Genomic DNA, 20,725 nt, shown 5'->3' on the forward strand with positions numbered 1-20,725 from the left:
CACACAGGGGAGAAGCCTTTTGCATGTTCAGAATGTGGGAAATGTTTTAACAATAAATCAAATTGTGTTCAGCACCAGAGAACTCACACAGGAGAGAAGCCTTTTTCATGTTCAGAATGTAGGAAATGTTTTAGCAAGAAATCAAATTGTGTTAAGCACCAGAGAACTCACACAGGGGAGAAGCCTTTTTCATGTTCAGAATGTGGGAAATATTTTAACCAGAAAGTGCTTCTTGATCGCCATCAGAGCAGTCACACAGAGGAGAAGCCATTTTCTTAATGTGGGAAATATATTTACTTGGAAATCAACTGTTAATAAACATCAGAGATGTCACATAGGGGAGAAGCCTTTTTTATGTTCATAATGTTGGAATAGTTTTTACCACAACTGAATCTTCATAAATGGGTTGTCTCTTGTCATTCCTCATGTTTGCTGACAAAAGGATAAAACTAAACTTTATTAATTCCAAATGTAAAGCTATACCCTTAATTCACCCCCTGAAGGTTAGTCAGTAGGTGACTAATAGAAAAAACATATACCACACATCTCAGTATATAGGGTGAGGTGACATTTACACACTCACTCTCCAAGCCTCTCATTTCTACGGGTTTCATCATTCTCACTAAAGACGACTCATCAAGAGAATATTTAATATTGACCTATATTCAAGAGACTAAACGAAAAAAAAAAGCTAAAATCATGTATCATGTTATTCGAAACTGTCAGAAAACTAGCCCCATATTGACAGATCCCAGACCTCAAACTATATACTTCTGAAGTTTATAAGCCACTCCAGTGTCAGGAATAGATAGTATGAATTTGAATTTACCAAGTGGCTGCAATGAAACAAAGAGTGAAAAATTTAAAGGGGTCTGAATACTTTCCATACCCACTGTATCAGTAAAAATAATTCCTCTTTATTAGGTAAAGTATAAAAGAATTGCTCCATTTTCCGATACCCGTCGTGTCTCCATTTTTCATGATCTCGGGTTGGGTGAAGGCTTATTTTTTGTGTGCCGGAAAGTAATTCTGGCGTTTTGACATTTTTTCTCGTTACACCATTTAGCGATCGGGTTAATTCTTTTTTATATTTTTAGATCGGGCGATTCTGAACGCGGCTATAACAAATATGTGTATGTTTGATTTTTGTTATTGTTTTATTTTGAAAGGGGCGAAAGGGGGGTGACTTGAACTTTTATCTTTTTATATTTTTAGAAACATTTTTTTTTTTTTTACTTTTGGCATTGTGAAGCCATACAGCATTGTATCTTAATTAACCAGATGACTATTTTTTAGCAAATGAAGAATAATAGAATGTTATCTGTATGTTGGCTTTAAATTTAAGTGTTGATTTCTAGTTGGTCAAAAAAACAGACTTTTGTTTGTGTCAGCCGGTAATAGTGACTTTTATTGTGCGCTTATCCTTGCTCATGTAACTGGACACTTTGGGTGCACACCAAGTAAAGAAAGTGTGGACCCGTAGAAGCGCAAAACGGCCGTCGTCACTCGCATACTCCATCTCCCATACTCCCTGAGGACATGCTGTGAACTGCTTGATCAATAAAGAACAGACTTTTTACACTGGTGAGTGCCACCTCATCTCTTCTTCATGTTCTATGTGTTATCTGCCTGTTCTGTGGTACAATAAAGCATGGCCACACTGTGTTACCCTCACCCTGTGTTGTCTGAGTATCGTTTTGCCCATGTTAATAGGAGAGCGGGAGTTCGGCGGGACGATCCCTGGTCCATGCAGTTTTGCCTAGCGGGCGGCGCTCACAGCATTACGGAAGTCAGAAGCATAGAGGTCTGCTGGAGACCTCTGGTTTTCATGCCAACCCATCGGTGACCCATGATCATGTGATGAGGTCATCGATGGGTGGGATTTCCGGCATGCTTGCTGGAAGTGAGCTTTAAATGCCGCTGTTAGGGGCAAATGGCAGCTGTTCAGTACAGCTGACATGTGCCGTAAAAGATGTAAGCTCACCGCCGGAGCCCACATCAAAGGGAGGAAGTACATTTACACCCGATGTCAGAAAGGGTTAAAGGGGATTGTTTTTACAGAGACAGAAGTAATCAATCATGTATACATACAGATAATTACAAAAATACACAGCTTCTAATGGTAAATAGTATAGAGTTACCACAAGAAAATATAATTTGTGTAAATCATGTGTAGATATAAAAATTCAGGCAAATGTCAAATGTTGTAGCGCCATCTCGTGGCTATGTGCAAAAGTGCCATCATAGAGTAACATGTATCCTAAGAGAGCGTCACTATCAAGGTGGGGATGAGATAAGTGCACCGTATTTATTGAGTGTAAGATAAATCCATACATAGAAGTATTGGCAACAAAAATCTCTTGGACATAATGTGCCGTAATGGAGATGGGGAAGAGCAACCCAAACACCAGCGCCAATTGCACAAGCTCAAAATACACTGTGAAAACCAGGAGACAGAATAAGAGCATGCGATAAATGGCATATAAAAGAGTCACATTTTATTAGAATAAAGTACTACAGATAATACACAAGTAACAATGTGCTAGTCTGACAGAATAGACGGTATCAACCCAGAATACCCTACTCCTCCTTCACCTCTGGATATTTAATCTTGGACTTACTGTTTGGGCGCTTCTATGATACTATTACTTGCAGGACATGGGCCCATATGGGGATGCAGCACACTGGGGCTACCTTTCCACCTTGGTGGAGGAGTAGGGTATTTTGGGTTGATACCGTCTATTCTGTCTGACTAGCATATTGTTACATATGTATTATCTGTAGTACTTTATTCTAATAAAATGTGACTATTTTATATGCCATTTATCGCATGCTCTTATTCTTTCTCCTGGTTTTCATACATACAGTGGGGCAAAAAAGTATTTAGTCAGTCAGCAATAGTGCAAGTTCCACCACTTAAAAAGATGAGAGGCGTCTGTAATTTACATCATAGGTAGACCTCAACTATGGGAGACAAACTGAGAAAAAAAAATCCAGAAAATCACATTGTCTGTTTTTCTTTCATTTTATTTGCATATTATGGTGGAAAATAAGTATTTGGTCAGAAACAAGCAATCAAGATTTCTGGCTCTCACAGACCTGTAACTTCTTCTTTAAGAGTCTCCTCTTTCCTCCACTCATTACCTGTAGTAATGGCACCTGTTTAAACTTGTTATCAGTATAAAAAGACACCTGTGCACACCCTCAAACAGTCTGACTCCAAACTCCACTATGGTGAAGACCAAAGAGCTGTCAAAGGACACCAGAAACAAAATTGTAGCCCTGCACCAGGCTGGGAAGACTGAATCTGCAATAGCCAACCAGCTTGGAGTGAAGAAATCAACTGTGGGAGCAATAATTAGAAAATGGAAGACATACAAGACCACTGATAATCTCCCTCGATCTGGTGCTCCACGCAAAATCCCACCCCGTGGGGTCAGAATGATCACAAGAACGGTGAGCAAAAATCCCAGAACCACGCGGGGGGACCTAGTGAATGAACTGCAGAGAGCTGGGACCAATGTAACAAGGCCTACCATAAGTAACACACTACGCCACCATGGACTCAGATCCTGCAGTGCCAGACGTGTCCCACTGCTTAAGCCTGTACATGTCCGGGCCCGTCTGAAGTTTGCTAGAGAGCATTTGGATGATCCAGAGGAGTTTTTGGAGAATGTCCTATGGTCTGATGAAACCAAACTGGAACTGTTTGGTAGAAACACAACTTGTCGTGTTTGGAGGAAAAAGAATAGTGAGTTGCATCCATCAAACACCATACCTACTGTAAAGCATGGTGTTGGAAACATCATGCTTTGGGGCTGTTTCTCTGCAAAGGGGCCAGGACGACTGATCCGGGTACATGAAAGAATGAATGGGGCCATGTATCGTGAGATTTTGAGTGCAAACCTCCTTCCATCAGCAAGGGCATTGAAGATGAAACGTGGCTGGGTCTTTCAACATGACAATGATCCAAAGCACACCACCAGGGCAACGAAGGAGTGGCTTCGTAAGAAGCATTTCAAGGTCCTGGAGTGGCCTAGCCAGTCTCCAGATCTCAACCCTACAGAAAACCTTTGGAGGGAGTTGAAAGTCCGTGTTGCCAAGCGAAAAGCCAAAAACATCACTGCTCTAGAGGAGATCTGCATGGAGGAATGGGCCAACATACCAACAACAGTGTGTGGCAACCTTGTGAAGACTTACAGAAAACGTTTGACCTCTGTCATTGCCAACAAAGGATATATCACAAAGTATTGAGATGAAATTTTGTTTCTGACCAAATACTTATTTTCCACCATAATATGCAAATAAAATGAAAAAAAACAGACAATGTGATTTTCTGGATTTTTTTTTCTCAGTTTGTCTCCCATAGTTGAGGTCTACCTATGATGTAAATTACAGACGCCTCTCATCTTTTTAAGTGGTGTAACTTGCACTATTGCTGACTGACTAAATACTTTTTTGCCCCACTGTAGATATATGTAAACGGATTGTAGATGTATCACTGGATATCAGTTTATAAGGGGAATAGATGCTGTGCACTTATAGATGAATAGCTTATATAATAAGGACACTGGGTCGTGTCTGGATGAGGAGCTGAGGGGGCACGGGGAACAAACCCGCAATTCCACTCACCACGACCTCAGACGGGGTCCGGGCACTGATGGGGTGCAGCGCCGGGCAGGATACCGTTCTTTGTGCCGGCGCCTGGGAAAATCCAAGATGGCCGCCGCAGCACTCACCATGCAGCCAGCGGCAATATGAAGAACTGTGGGGGGTCTTATCTCCTGACACCAGGTCAGACCTCACCGGATAGGAGCATGAGTGCAGCAGAGCAGGCACAGGAGAGATCAGGCAGCTCTTCACCCAGGAGCCCGGAGAAGCAAAGCAACAAAACGCAAGTATAAGTGTGGCGCCCCTGAGGGCTCAGTTGCCACAGAGGTACTGCACCTCCTACTGAGGTGTGGTACCCCACTATCCAGGTAAGTTGGAGGCTCCTGACCACACTCCAACACCTGCATCCCACACCACAAAGTAGTGTAGCAAAGTCACATTGTGGCTCCCTGCTTGGAACACGAAACGTGCTGGGAGGCGGGTGGAGTTAGAATACATAAAATGTTAAGAATCTGGGTTCTATGCTGCCTATGCAGGAATCCAGGTTCTCACATTTGTCTCCAGAGGCTAAGTCCTTTTTTCCAACTTCTGAGCATGCCCACGGGACGAGCTCCCATTGGAGTTCAGGAGTCAGGTGCTCTGGTCCTGCTCCTGATTCCATTGGCTTAGCTCAGGGCTCTGGAGATTTCTAGCAGGTCCCGTACGCTATAAAAAGTGCGCATGGCCGCTATGCCATGCGCTAGTATTTTTATACTGCTGCTGTGTGTATGGTGACGGATGCTTGGACTGGTGACTGACTCATTATGAAACCCCTTCCCTTGGTTATTACGTCTGTGTGAGTGAGTGGTATTCTGTCTGCACCTGCGCCAACGCGCACAAGCTCCATCTTCTAGCAGCTTAGCGTCCTGCATTGCGCTTGCGATATTTGCAGTTGCAGCCTTTCCAGGCGTGCGCAGTTGCGACGCCGAGCACATGTGTACACGGTAAGTCCGCTCGGTTGTAGTGACTGTATTTAACTACTCCGGTTTCCGGCTACCGCACGTGTGCTGCTGAGATCCTGTGCTGTTAACAGGCTCAGCGACACTATTTTGTGTTATTTTTCCCTGCAGCTCTGTGTACTTTAACAGGGCTTGCCTTATTGCATCTGGGTGAGTTAGAACCCTGTGCATATTAGTGCTCTGTCTCTCCCAGCAGTGGCGAAGGTACTTTAATTATTTATTTTTTTAGTGCCTTCCGCCACTCCTAACATAATAACACCAGGGTCTGGCTGGAGATGGCAGATCAGCAGCAACTGTTGCAGTGCGTGCGACAGCTCGAGACTCGCTTGGCTACCCTTGAGCGAGCTCTCGCAGCTTCGCAGGCCACAGAGGCTGCTGTCCAAGCACTCACGGACGCGGTAGGGCGTATGTCCATGTCCGCCTTTACGCCGACAGTTACCCGCCTCCCGTTACCCGAAAAATATTCTGGGGATGGCGCCTCCTGTAGAGGTTTTATCAGCCAGTGCTCGATCCACCTGGAGCTGCTGGCTGCGCAATTCCCTACAGAGCGGGCCAAGGTGGCCTTTATTATATCCCTACTGTCGGGTAAGGCGCTGGAATGGGCTACGCCACTATGGGAGCGTGGTGACCCTGATATCCGGACCGCAGCTAATCTGCTAACTGCTATCAAGCAGGTGTTTCTTGGTCCGCGGGTTACACACGATACCTCTCTCCAACTGCTCTCCTTGTCTCAAGGATCACTCTCGGTCAGTCAATACGCCGTCCATTTTCGGACACTGGCGTCCGAGTTGGAGTGGTCCGACAAGGCTCTGATTCCTGTCTTCTGGAAGGGATTAGCGGAGCATGTAAAGGATGCTCTCTCCACGAGAGAAATTCCTACCAGTCTCGAGGAGTTAATATCAATCTCCTCGCGGATTGACCTCCGATTTTCGGAGCGTGGTTTGGAGCGAGTTCATTCCAAACAGAGAGGTACCCCGGCTCCAAAATTTTTTGAATCTCTGGATCCGTCTGAGCCAGAAGTTCCGCCACCCGAGCCCATGGAAGTGTCTCGCGCCATTTCTGAGACATGTCAGGCTCATGAGTCCATATGCGGTTGTTTTCATCCACCTGCTGCTTCTCCGGAAGACAGCGCCCCGCAGTGGTCTGACGATGAGTCGGTAGGCGAGGCTTTTGTCCCTCCTTGCCAGCGGTCTAAAGTCCTTGCGTGGGCACACGCGCCCAATGCGGACGGCCATCGTGGCTATATGCAGACCACAAAGTCTCTGGCCGGTTCGTATTGGTGGCCGCACAGGGCTCGGGATGTAAAAAAGTTTATTCGAGCATGCACCCTGTGTGCTCGGGATAGCCTTCCCAAGTGGAGTGTGGCTACGCCCGCCGTTACACGGCGGCCTCCTCCTAAAACTCCCACTCCTATTGTCTCCTGGTTGTCCCTCCTGAGGCCTTTCGATCTCGTCTCCCCTGATCGGAAGGTTCAGGGAGGAGGGGGCCCTAGGAGGGGGGTAATGTTAAGAATCTGGGTTCTATGCTGCCTATGTGGGAATCCAGGTTCTCACATTTGTCTCCAGAGGCTAAGTCCTTTTTTCCAACTTCTGAGCATGCCCACGGGACGAGCTCCCATTGGAGTTCAGGAGTCAGGTGCTCAGGTCCTGCTCCTGATTCCATTGGCTTAGCTCAGGGCTCTGGAGATTTCTAGCAGGTCCCGTACGCTATAAAAAGTGCGCATGGCCGCTATGCCATGCGCTAGTATTTTTATACTGCTGCTGTGTGTATGGTGACGGATGCTTGGACTGGTCACTGATTCATTATGAAACCCCTTCCCTCGGTTATTACGTCTGTGTGAGTGAGTGGTATTCTGTCAGCACCTGCGCCAACGCGCACAAGCTCCATCTTCCAGCAGCTTAGCGTCCTGCATCGCGCTTGCGATATTTGCGGTTGCAGCCTTTCCAGGCGTGCGCAGTTGCGACGCCGAGCACACGTGTACACGGTAAGTCCGCTCGGTTGTAGTGACTATCCTTAACTACTCCGGTTTCCGGCTACCGCACGTGTGCTGCTGAGATCCTGTGCTGTAAACAGGCTCAGCGACACTATTTTGTGTTATTTTTCCCTGCAGCTCTGTGTACTTTAACAGGGCTTGCCTTATTGCATCTGGGTGAGTTAGAACCCTGTGCATATTAGTGCTCTGTCTCTCCCAGCAGCGGTTTTGCCATCCACCGCACGGTGGACCCCGAGTGGCGAAGGCACTTTAATTATTTATTTTTTTTAGTGCCTTCCGCCACTCCTAACATAAAAAGAGCGGGAAGGTTTAGGATTTCGGGCAGTCAAGCAGTCAGTCGGTCAGTTAGAGAGAGAGTGAGTCAGGAGATCCCTGAGAGAGGGATGGAGGAAGGAAGTGCTGCAGCAGATGACAGTGATCTGGGTCTGCTGGCACGGGAAAGGAAAGAAAGAGAGACAGACATTGAAGAGAAACCTGATCTTCTATAAGAAGGAAAGACTAGTACGGAACGTAGGAGTAAAAGGGAACAGAGGACGTGGGTTAGGAGAGAACGATGCCTAGAAGTTCTAAGCGCAAGGCCGAGGCCCGGTCCCTGAGGTTGTATAGATACTAATGGTCCTACAGCAGACACCGGAGGAGTAGTGGGCTGTAAATGCAGTACTCCCATCTAAGACTTGAGGGCACAACAGCAACTTGGATAGTGAGCCGGGACTTAGGAGTAAGGAGTCCCCGAAGCAGGCTACAGCTGTCTGCCATATAAGTATAGTTCTTGGGAACATCTGACAGGAGGAACTCCAGTGTAACTCAGTACTGGGAGTACTTCACTCAAAGGCGCTATAGAGGAGACGTTCAGAAAGGTACATGTTGGCGGAGTGTTGGAATGGAGCATTCCATCTTGCCTGGAGGTTGACTGAGCCCCTGACCTGGAGGACACAGCACGGAGGCAGGCACCTGTACGTACTACAGACTGTGAGTAAAGCTTTGGAACTACAAGCCCTTGTGTCCTCCACTCATTCCGGCGCCAACATCCTCAACACTGCTACATTTCTGCACCATCCACGTCTCCCTACTATTATCTCCTTTTTACAGTGCCCTGGGACTACAGCTCCACCTGTGGGGAGATTTAACATCTTTGCTGCACCACACCACCAGTCCCAGAGGATCTGCATGCAGCGTCGGCCTAACAACTCAGTTGCCGAACACCACAGGTGGCATCACGAACTATTTATCTAATCCACTGCATTTCCACAATTCAATCTCCCCTATTACTTGGGCGCCCAGGGCCACGGACCAGGTCACTGCTGCTGTGACACATCCTGCTGATACCGGCCCAGTACCGAGTACCCCACAGTCCTGGGAGGGTGACCCATATGCACCTGACCTGACACAGGGCACCTCTCCACCCCAACTCTATGATGTCTGGCGGGTTCTACACGCCTCCAAGCGGGATTACACCTTCTACTCACACTACCATAGAAGTTATTCCAGAACTGATCTAATGGTCACAGATAAATGGTTATTACAGGACATCCAAAAGGCCATGATAGGGAACATAACCTGGTCGGACCACGCCCCGGTCTCCGGTCAAATTACAGAGGGATACAACTATCCGACATATTCCCCATGGAGAGTAAATAACTACCGAATCACATCCCATAAAATTAGGCCCCAATTGCAGGAAGCATTATCAGAATATTTCACAATTAATATCACACCTGATGTGTCCGTATCTACAGTATGGTGCGCCGACATCCAGGGTAAAATAGCGTCCCAGAATAAAAAACCAACACTACACCAAATAGAGGAAATTAATCAAAACAAAGCGCACTAGAAGAGGCACACAAACGTAGTCACACAAACACAATCCTCCAAACATTACAGAAACTAAGGTATGAACTATACCAAGAGGAATTGGAAACATGTGACCCAGAGAAGCAGAGGATCGGGAGGCAGTCAGCACCCATACTGCTCAGGAACCAGTACCAGGCTCTTACGCAGGAGAATGATGAAGAAATACATCAGGATAAGACTCTGCCCACAAACAGCAACCTTGTACGCCTTCAGAATCCTCCTGGATGGAGAAAGAAAAATGTTGTGAAGAAGAAACGGAGAGTGGTGGTCATGGGGGATTCCCTGTTGAGAGTAAGAATACAAGGACTTACTTACTGTTTGGGTAAGAATACAAGGACAGAACAATGGAAAGGACACCATTGTAGGCATTTACTACAGGCCGCCTGTGCAAGCTGAAGATATGGATGAACTCTTTATGCATCAAATGGCCAAGTTCTCCAAAAAATATGACATAATTGTCATGGGAGATTTCAACTATCCAGACATTTGTTGGGAATCTCTCTCAGGCAAAACTAACAGGTCAAGGAAATTCTTATCCTCTCTTGCTGACAACTTTATCTTCCAAAAGGTAGGGGAGAAAACAAGGGGATCTGCTACCTTGGATCTAATCCTTATAAACAGGGAGGAAATGGTTGAGGAGGTAAAAGTGGCTGGTACCCTAGGAGGTAGCGACCGTGCTATTTTAGAATTTTGGATAACTAGAGGAGGAAGACCTGTGAAGACTCAGACGTCAAGGTTAGATTTCAGAAAGGCAGATTTTAAGGGATTCAGAAAGAGAATTGGAGGGATCCAATGGCTGGTTATCCTTAAGGACAAAACTGTCCAGGAAGGATGGGAAATCTTTAAAAATGAAATTCCCAAGCACAATTGTTAACAATTCCAAAAAGATGGAAGAATAGGAAGCATTTAAGGAAACCAGGATGGATGAACACAGAACTTAAGCACATGCTAAAAAGGAGGAATGAAATGTTTATAAAATGGAAAGAGGGAGGCACAGCTAAAGAATAATATAATGCTGTTTGCAGAACTTGCAGGGCACAAATCAGATTAGCTAAAGCTGACAATGAACTGAGGCTTGCAAGAGACGTCAAAAGCAATAATAAAGGATTTTGGGGATATGTCAAAAGTAAAAGAAAAGTCAAAGATGCTATAGGATTTTTACCGGATGAAAATGATGAAATGGTAAGAAAGGATGTTGAGAAGGCCAAACTTCTAAATTCCTATTTTGCATCTGTTTTCTCTCAGAAAGGAAATGTAACATCAACTGTTTTTCACTGTCCTATTAAGGGAATAGAGGAATCCAGGATATCTATAAACAGAAAGATAGTGAGGAAACACTTAGCTAACCTAAATGAATTCAAGTCTCCAGGTCTAGATGAACTACACCCCAGAGTACTGAAGGTGATAGCAGAAGAAATTTTTGAACTCCTCTCCATAATATTTGAAAATTCTTGGAGTACAGGAGAAGTCCCAGAAGACTGGAGAAGAGCAAATGTTCCAATCTTCAAAAAGGGGAAGAAGGTGGACCCAGGCAACTATAGGCCGGTGAGTCTGACTTCTATACCAGGAAAGATCTTTGAACAAATTATTAAACAACATGTATGTCAGTACCTGGATAAGAATGAAGTGATTAAACAGAGTCAGCATGGGTTTGTAACTAATAAATCATGCCAGACTAACTTAATTTCCGTCTATGACAGAATCACTGATCAGGTGGATCAGGGAAATGCTGTAGATATAGTATATCTTGACTTCAGCAAAGCATTTGACAAAGTATCTCACACAATCCTTATTGAACAAAAATGACTTGGTATGAAATGGACAAGGCAACTGTAAGGTGGATTTAAAACTGGCTTAGTGATTGGACCCAAAGAGTGGTCATAAATGGCTGCACATCCAGTTGGAAGAATGTCTCAAGTGGGGTACCACAGGGCTCTGTCCTGGGCCCTGTATTGTTCAACATCTTTATCAACGATTTAGATGAAAGAATTGAGGGTAAACTGATTAAATTTGCTGATGACACAAAGCTAGGAGGGATAGCTAATACTAGAGAAGAGAGAGAAAGGATTCAAAATGATATAAATAAACTGGAGAATTGGGCAGCAACTAATGGAATGGTTTTTAACAGGGAAAAATGCAAAGTACTACATCTGGGCAATAAAAATGAAAAAAGCATATACAGAATGGGAGGAATAGGGCTAAGCGACAGCACATGTGAACAGCGTCGGACTGGAACACCTTGGGCCCACCAGAGAAAATCATTCTTGGGGCCCACTATGTAGCTGAATAGATAAAAAATACCAGACCACCAATTGTGCGGTAAAACACACTAATATCCGGGTATAATATAAGGTTGTACATGTCTTAATTATGTAGCAGGAGTTGGGGTAGCCCCCTCATAGAATATAACGCAGCCCCCTCATAGAATATAATGTAGACCCCTCATAGAATATAATGCAGTCATCTCATAGAATATAATACTGCCCCCCTCATAGGGTATAATGATAGGGTATAATGCACCCCCTCATAGGGTATAATACTGCCCCCCTCATAGGGTATAATACTGCCCCCCTCATAGGGTATAATGATAGGGTATAATGCACCCCCTCATAGGGTATAATGCACCCCCTCATAGGGTATAATACTGCCCCCCTCATAGGGTATAATACTGCCCCCCTCATAGGGTATAATGATAGGGTATAATGCACCCCCTCATAGGGTATAATACTGCCCCCCTCATAGGGTATAATACTGCCCCCCTCATAGGGTATAATGATAGGGTATAATGCACCCCCTCATAGGGTATAATACTGCCCCCCCATAGGGTATAATACTGCCCCCCTCATAGGGTATAATGATAGGGTATAATGCACCCCCTCATAGGGTATAATACTGCCCCCCTCATAGGGTATAATACTGCCCCCCTCATAGGGTATAATACTGCCCCCCTCATAGGGTATAATGATAGGGTATAATGCACCCCCTCATAGGGTATAATACTGCCCCCCTCATAGGGTATAATACTGCCCCCCTCATAGGGTATAATGATAGGGTATAATGCACCCCCTCATAGGGTATAATACTGCCCTCCTCATAGGGTATAATACTGCCCCCCTCATAGGGTATAATGATAGGGTATAATGCACCCCCTCATAGGGTATAATGCACCCCCTCATAGGGTATAATGCACCCCCTCATAGGGTATAATACTGCCCCCCTCATAGGGTATAATCCTGCCCCCCTCATAGGGAATAATGCACCCCCTCATAGGGTATAATGCACCCCCTCATAGGGTATAATGCACCCCCTCATAGGGTATAATACTGCCCCCCTCATAGGGTATAATACTGCCCCCCTCATAGGGTATAATAATGCCCCCCTCATAGGGAATAATGCACCCCCTCATAGGGTATAATGCTGCCCCCTCATAGGGTATAATACTGCCCCCCTCATAGGGTATAATACTGCCCCCCTCATAGGGAATAATGCTGCCTCCTCATAGGGTATAATGCTGCCTCCTCATAGGGTATAATGCTGCTTCCTCATAGGGTATAATACTGCCCCCCTCATAGGGTATAATGCTGCCTCCTCATAGGGTATAATGCTGCCTCCTCATAGGGTATAATACTGCCCCCCTCATAGGGAATAATGCACCCCCTCATAGGGTATAATGCTATATAGATATATAGAGTTAGATAGATATAGATAGAAAGACAGATGTAGAAATAGATAGATACAGAGATAGATAGTAGATAATGGATAGAAAGTAGATAATGGATAGATATAGATAGAAAGATTCATAGAGATAGAGAGAGATAGATATAAAGATAGATATAGAAAGAAATATAGATAGATAGATCGATAGGTAGATAGATATAGAGATAGATAGAAAATAGATAATGGATAGATAGATAGATAGCTATAGATAGAAAGATATAGAGATATATAGATATAATAATAATAATAATAATATAGACATATATAGATAGATATAGAGATAAATATATATAGATAGATGGCTATAAATAAAAATAGATATAGATATATATATAGAGATAGATAGATATAGAGATAATAGATATAGAGATAGATAGATATAGAGACAGATAGATATAGAAAGATAGATATAGAGATATATATAGAGATAATAGCTAGATATAGAGATAGATATAGAGTTAGAAAGATAGATATAGAGAGATATAGAGATAGATAGAGATAGCTAGATAGATAGATGGATAGATAGATATAGATAATAGAGATAATAGATATAATAGATAGATACAGAGATAGATATAGAGATAGATGGATAGATCAATAGATAGATAGATAAAGAGAGAGAGATAGAGATAGAGATAGATATAGAGATATGGTGTTAGATAGAAAGATAGATATAGAGATAGATAGATATAGAGATAGATATGGATATAGAGATAGATATGGATATAGAGATAACAGATAGATATAGAGATAGATAGATATAGAGATAATATATAGATAGATAGATATAGAGATAATATATAGATAGCTATAGAGAGAGAGAGATGTAGAGATAGATATAGAGAGAAACAGATATAGAGATAGATATAGAGATAGATAGGTAGATAGATATAGAGATAATAGATATAGAGATAGATAGATATAGATATAAAGATAGATAGAGATAGAGAGAGCGGTAGATATAGAGAGAGATAGATATAGAGAGAGATAGATACAGAGATCGATAAATAGATATATATAGATATAGATAATAGATAGAGATAGATAGATAAAGATAGATAATAAATATAGAGATAACAGATAGATATAGAGATAGAGTAAGACAGAAAGATATAGAGATAGGTAGATATAGATAATAGAGATAGCTACATAGATAGACATAATAGATAGATATAGATATAGAGATAGATAGAAAGACAGATATAGAGATAGATGTAGAGATAGAAAGATAGATATAGAGATAGAGCGATAGAGATAGATATAGATAATAGATAGAGATAAATAGATAGATAGATAGATTGAGAAAGATAGATATAGAGATAGAAAGATAGATAGATATACAGCGAGATAGATATAGAGATAGAGATAAACAGATAGATAGATATAGAGAGAGATATAGAGAGAAATAGATATAGATATAGAGATAATAGATATATATAGAGATAGATAGATATAGATATAGAGAGAGATAGATACAGAGAAAAGATATAGAGATAAATAGATAGAGAAAGATAGATAGATATATAGATATAGAGATAGAAAGATAGATATAGAGATACAGCGATAGATAGATATACAGAGAGATAGATATAGAGATAGATAGATATATATAGATAGATAGCTATAGAGAGAGATATAGAGATAGATATAGAGAGAAATAGATATAGATATAGAGATAGATAGATAGAGATAGATATATAGATATAGATATAAAGATAGATATAGAGATAGATATAGAGATAGAGCGATAGATAGCGAGAGAAATAGATATAGAGATAGATAGATACAGAGAAAAGATATAGAGATAGATAACGGATAGATAAATAGATAGATAGGTATAGAGATAGGTAGATATAGATATTAGATAGAGATATATATAGATAAAGATAGATATAGATGGTAGCTAGATAGATAATATAGAGATAATAGATATAGAGATAGATAGAGTAAGATAGATAGATATAGAGATAGACAGATAGACATAATAGAAAGATATAGAGATAGATGTAGAGATAGAAAGATAGATATAAAGATAGAGCGATAGAGATAGATATAGAAATAGATAGATATAGATAATAGATAGAGATAGAAAGATAGATAGATATAAGAGAGATATATAGAGATATAGAGATAGATAGAGAGAGAGAGAGACCGATAGAGAGAGCGAGAGAGATATTAAAAAAAAAAAAAACACAATACTCACCTCTCCTCCTCGCTCCCACGCTGATCCCGGCCTCAGTGTCAGGAGCTGCCCCCTCTGCCAGACACACAGCGGGTGCGCGATGTAGTGACGTCATCGCCCACTGGCTGTGAGTCAGGAGCAGAGAGGACTGAGGGCGGCGCCGGCCCTGATGCAGAGCGGCTTACTGGGCTGGGGGCGGGGCCTCTGGGGGTGGAGACCTGAAATGATATGCTTCGTAGTGAATATTCATTTCTCTTTAGCAGCGGGGACAGGGGCTCCTGCCTCCTGACACCCGCTGCTGTTCCACTGGCAGGGGCCCCCATAGCAGCTGCATGGTGTGCGACACACCACTGGCTGGGGGCCCCTGGAGCAGCGGGGGCCCTAGGCAACTGCTGGCCCTGTATGCCTGCAGATGCCAGGGCCCACCAGATGCCAGGGCCCACCAGAGAATCCTCCGGTTCTCCGGTGGGCCAGCCCGACGCTGCATGTGAAAAAGACTTGGGTATACTAATAGATCACAGACTGAATATGAGTCAACAGTGTGATGCAGCAGCAAAAAAGGCAAACGCAATTCTAGGATGTATTAACAGAAGCATACAGTCTAGATCACGTGAAGTCATTATTTCCCTCTACTCCTCTTTGGTCAGACCTCATCTGGAATATTGTGTCCAGTTTTGGGCGCCACATTTTAAAAAAGGCATCAGCAAACTGGAGCAAGTTCAGAAAAGAGCGACCAGAATGATGACCGGTCTGCAAACCCTGTCTTATGAGGAAAGGTTGCAGGATTTGGGAATGTTTAGTCTGCAGAAGAAAAGACTGAGAGGAGACTTAATAGCTGTCTACAAATATCTAAAGGGCTGTCACATTGTAGAAGGATCATCTTTATTCTCATTTGTACAAGGAAAGACTAGAAGCAATGGGATGAAACTGAATGGGAGGAGACACAGATTAGATATTAGAAAAAACTTTTTGACAGAGTGATCAATGAGTGGCACAAGCTGCCACGAGAGGTGGTGAGTTCTCTTTCAACAGAAGTCTTCAAACAGAGGCTGGACAGACATCTGTCTGGCATGATTAAGCGAATCCTGCTTTGAGCAGGGGGTTGGACCAGATGGCCCAGGAGGTCTCTTCCTACTCTACGATTCTATGATTTCTTCAAGATGGTGCACCTGGTGCCACTCTCGCGGCTACCTTCTGCACAAGGCCTGGCAGCATTGTTCATTAAACTTGTCTTTCGCTTGCATGGAATGCCAGACAAGATAGTCAGTGACTGGGGTCCCCAGTTTGCGTCTCGATTTTGGAGAGAGCTCTGTAGTCTGCTCAGCATTGAGCTAAATCTCTCCTCGGCCTATCATCCCGAGATGAACGGGTTGGTAGAGAGAACCAACCAGACCATGGTCACATACCTACGAAATTTTGTCTCGGTCAGGCAAGATGACTGGGCATCCCTGCTACCATGGGCAGAGTTTGCTTTGAGCAATACTGTGGCCGATTCCACCGGCTAGACCCTATTCCTACTTAATTATGGCCAGCTTCCGCGCATCCCTGCCCCTATGCCCGTGTTGTCCACCAATTCCAGGGTGGCAGACTGGGTGGTGGAGGCTCGTGACATTTGGGATTGCACTCAGGATGCCATCCGGGCCTCCAAGGAGAGAATGAGGGTCTCCGCCGACATGCACCGGCGTCCTGCTCCAACCTTTGCTCCTGGCGACTTAGTATGCTGGTCAGCAGCGAGCTACTCCAGTGACTAAGTCCTCATTTCGGTCCACTGAGCATGCCCGTGGGATGATCTCTCATTGGAGATAGGAGGTCACATGCTTAGGTCCAGCTCCTGCTCTGATTCTACCATCAGGAAGGTCCCGGAAGGTCATGGCTATAAAAGCCTCGCATGGCTGTCCCGCTATGTGCTATGATAAAGATTAATTCTTATTGTTATAGTGGTGTGTGTGATGATGGCTGTATGAGACAGGTGAATGACTCATGACTCCCCTCCTTCGGTTGTGTATGAGTTAGGGTCACAGAGTTAGAGTCAGCACCTAGTACTGGTACTGCCTAATGCCGCAGTGCATTCAGCTCTCTCATCCGTTAGCGCCAGTCAGCACAGGCATCACAGTACCACATGTGTAGCAGCGTCCGTCCGTATGGCGCCGTGCACAGTGTGCTTTCCAGCACCAAGCTCAGGCTGGTTAGTGGCGACTGTAAGTGCAGAGGCAGTACATGCTCAGAGCGGCAGTCTAATGTGTGCTGCGCCCTGTGACGGTTAACAGGGCACAGCGTTCCAGGGGGAACCTTCCCTGGCTCCGCAGTAGCGGTTCCGGGGTAATGGGTCTAGAGGGGCAGGCTTCCCGTGTCTCGGAAGCAGTGTCCTTTGCCCTCACCCTAGCGCTCCTCTAGCCATAGTACACATAGTACTGACACTATTAGTCACTGACATCTATAAATCTAATGGTTCTGCAATGGTTTATTGTATGTAAACTATGTCTCCTCTCCTGTCGGGTTCTGTCATGATTTTACAGAATTATCGGCGATTCTGCCATCTATATCTGTATGAACTATAAAGACCTATAATATTTCAGGCCATGGATCAGTGAAATGTCCATTTTGCAGTAAAATCTCGCCACACGGACACTTTGATGTGAGGAGATCGCATCCTCGCTCTGCACACGGAGGACACACGGATCACTGATCAGGGAACATTTCTGTGATTCTCGGCCCTGAAACACCGACCGATTTTTTATACATTATGTGTGACCCCGGCCTCAGCCGGACTCTGGAAGGGGGGGAATAACCGAGATTTGGGCATTTTAGCTCCTGGTGTGGAGTCGATAGCACAATCATATGCCGCCATATAGTAGACGGCCGGTAACTGGTGAGAATCCCCTCATGTGTGGGGTCTATTTCCCTCCAGAGAAATCACACGTTACATTCCACACATAACACTGTGTAGAGAAGGCGGCGCGGGGTAATTGTGCCAGTAGTGAGGGGCGAATAATGGCGGGAATGTCACTAACTGAGGAGAAGGCTCCATGGAGGTCTGCACTCCGGAGATCATGTGACCCCTGACTCCTCCCCTCCTGTGACCTCATCACAGGTCCTGTGCACAGAGCAGCCATATATGTGGAGTGTGGCTCTGCAGGTGGAGGTATGTGGAGATTCCCCATTACTGAGCGCGGGGGACATTAAGCCCTTCTGCACTGAGACTCTGTGTAAGAATCATCACATTTCTGTTTCCTGTAATAGATACATACGACCCCACTATGGAGGACAGGCAGTGAGGAGACGGAGTGTTCCCATAGTACAGGGCCCCTTTCTTGGCCCCACACAGTGTAATGCCCCCATTATGCCCCTGTAAGCAGGGTTCTGCCCCACAACCAGCTGACTCGGGCACTTTACCATGGCCGGTACCTCAGATTCCTCCCCGCACCCCTTTTCTTTGCTTGGCACCAAATCTGTGTCATGCTGCCGCCATCTGCCCCTGTCACGCCTCTCTATATAGTATAATGCACCCCCATAGGCAGAGTCTATAGTGTAATGCATTCCCCATAGGCAGCCTCTATAGTGTAATGCACTCCCCATAGGCAGCCTCTATAGTGTAATGCACCCTCATAGGCAGCCTCTATAGTGTAATGCACTCCCCATAGGCAGCCTCTATAGTGTAATGCACTCCCCATAGGCAGCCTCTATAGTGTAATGCACCCGCATAGGCAGCCTCTATAGTATAATGCATCCCCATAGGCAGCCTCTATAGTGTAATGCATCCCCATAGGCAGCCTCTATAGTATAATGCACCCCCATAGGCAGCCTCTATAGTGTAATGCATCCCCATAGGCAGCCTCTATAGTGTAATGCATCCCCATAGGCAGCCTCTATAATGTAATGCATCCCCATAGGCAGCCTCTATAGTATAATGCATCCCCATAGGCAGCCTCTATAGTGTAATGCATCCCCATAGGCAGCCTCTATAGTGTAATGCACCCTCATAGGCAGCCTCTATAGTGTAATGTACCCCCATAGGCAGCCTCTATAATGTAATGCATCCCCATAGGCAGCCTCTATAGTATAATGCATCCCCATAGGCAGCCTCTATAGTGTACTGCATCCCCATAGGCAGCCTCTATAATGTAATGCATCCCCATAGGCAGCCTCTATAGTACTGTTAAGGGAAGAATATATGGCACATGAATATATACAAGAATCAAAACTGTATCACTATATGGACGCTTTGCTGGATATTGGGATCATGTTGCTTTAAGATACTTCTGATTTTCTTAAATTTTCTTATATTTTCTTAGAGTTGTTTCTGTATGGTATCACTCACCTAAGCTTCACCAAATATTGAATAAACTGGGTGGACCAGGGTAAGCCAAGCTAGAAAACAATACTTGTGTATATAAGTATTGTTTAGCAATGTGGGAGCAGTAAATGGTAACCCAGAAGTGTACATAATGATTGTGTAGCGACCTGAGAAAAGCAAATAGTAACTGGAAACATGTCCATGATGTAACTGATGATGTAGCTCAAATTCTGTTATAAAAGCTGTACGCGTTTGATTAAAGACAGAGAAGAATCATACTGACACGATACCCTCTTGTCTTGCGTATTCTTTTCTCGAGTATACGTATACCTTGTGCCAAAGCTACAATTCGGCCACAGACAATTAAGACGGGTCGCACCTTAGTGTGACAGAATCATCAGTTGGCGCTCAAACAGTGGGGCTCAGGACGATACCAGATGATCACAGCCGCAACAAAATCTCCCCCAGGACGGACGTCTTTCCAGCAGGACGAGGCTGCAGCTCGAGACCAGGTGAGAAAATATATCATCTTACCTAACCTTCTGTATTCACGTCCGGCTGGGAGGAGATAGTTGGCTGTCTTCTCTGAACCCTTAAACTGACCACGTTTGAAAGTCCTGAGCCTACGGACCCGGTCAGGTATATAATTCCTTAATTGTCTGTGTGTATTATCCGGTCTAACCAATTCAGAGGGTGTATCTAGAATCCATCTAGTATCTGTTAAAAACTATTTCATACTGCACTAGGGCCACTAGAAACAAAACAGAGCAGAGTACAAAGGGGGTGTTCACACTGGGTTATCACCCTGGTTCCGACCTTAGACGGTCGAAGAAGTTATGTATATATTATATATATACACATATAGGTGCTCACGTCCGGCCATACGCCCACGGTATAAACTGGGCCCGGTGACGTGAATGACACGGCATATATATATTTTTAAGGAAAGAGGTGATTACTAATTTTTCCCCCCTCTGCTGAAATATCAACCACCTATCTAGAGGTGATTACCACTATTTACTATACCTAAAGTGACAAAAAGCCCAGCCCTAGTTGCCTTGGTAACAAAAGAACAGTGA

Source organism: Dendrobates tinctorius, unplaced genomic scaffold (assembly GCF_039654945.1).
Source record: "Dendrobates tinctorius isolate UK_male_01 unplaced genomic scaffold, ASM3965494v1 ptg000366l, whole genome shotgun sequence".
In the NCBI taxonomy this organism is placed as follows: domain Eukaryota; kingdom Metazoa; phylum Chordata; class Amphibia; order Anura; family Dendrobatidae; genus Dendrobates; species Dendrobates tinctorius.